Raw genomic sequence first — 1,337 nt, 5'->3', positions numbered from 1 at the left:
AGTGTTTGGCCAAAGTCTCAAGAGTGAGCCTCTGGTGCTCTTTTTGTGCAGCTCTCTCCTCTCTGGTCCTCTGCCCTGCACATTCTTAACCACCTGCTCTCAGAATCCCATCCCTATCTGCTCCACCCGGTGACTGCTAGGCTCAGCAAGGCTGCTCCTCCAGAGGCGACTCCTCAGAAGGCCCAGGCAGTGAGCTGGGTCCATCACATGACTCCCTTCTCTCAGGTGGAACTATGCTCAGTGGTTAATGTCTGAAAACCTTTGTATAGATTTCATTCCGTTTTTTCATTGTTTCAGGCAGAAAGAACAACTCTGGTTCTTGTTAGTTCATCCTGTTCATAAGTGGATGTCCTGGTAAACTGATTTTTGTCAATTTCCGGTTCCGTTCCTAGGCTCCAGATCTGTGTGCTGTAGGCTCTGAGTCCTTGCATATCTGCAAATAGCTCTCTTTTCACTGTAACAGGGAATGATAGCTCGGCTATTTCCTGGGTGGCTTATTTTATTCTTTCAGCATTCTATAACATTTCCTAGTATTCCTTCTGATTCCTAGTGTTGCAGAAAAGAAGTCAAATGTCAGTTCATTTTTCCCCTTGTATGTGTAACTTGTTCTAAATGTCAAGAAGCTTTCAATATATTTCTTTTGGTCCTTGGAACTCAGAATGTTTTAAAACTCACCTATGCCTCTTTTGATCAATCCAGACTAGAACATATTAAACTCTATTTTAAACTACAGACTCAGCTTTTCTCCAAGCCAGGGATTGTTTTCCTCTACGTCTGTAGTCATTACCTTTCCTTCATGTACACCGTTTCCCTTCTACTGGAAATCTTTTTTTGTTTTTTAGGGCCATACCTGTAGCACATGGAGGCTCCCAGGCTAGGGGGCGAATCGGAGCTACAGCTGCCAGCCTACACTACAGCCACAGCAATGCAGGATCCGAGTTGCATCTGTGACCTACACCACAGCTCACAGCAATGCTGGATCCTTAACTCACTGAGCAAAGCCAAGAATTGAACTCACAACCTCATGGTTCCTGGTCGGATTTGTTACCACTGACGCATGAAGGGAGCAAAGCTTTTTTTTTTTTTTTTTTTGGCTGCACCTGTGACATACAGAAGTTCCTGGGCCAGAGATTGAATCTGAGCCACAGCTGTGACCTACACCACAGCAGCTGTAATGCTGGATCCTGTACCACTGAGCCACAGTGGGAACTCCTAGTTTATTTTTTTAAGAAGTAAATTTTCAGCAAGCACACTTGGTGGAAAAACACAGCCTAAGCTGATGTGAGGCTATTTCTGGTCATTTAAAAATATTAATGTGAATATTCTATGTTTTGCTG

Source organism: Phacochoerus africanus, chromosome 3 (genome assembly GCF_016906955.1).
Source record: "Phacochoerus africanus isolate WHEZ1 chromosome 3, ROS_Pafr_v1, whole genome shotgun sequence".
Classification (NCBI taxonomy): domain Eukaryota; kingdom Metazoa; phylum Chordata; class Mammalia; order Artiodactyla; family Suidae; genus Phacochoerus; species Phacochoerus africanus.
This window is presented reverse-complemented; position numbering follows the sequence as displayed.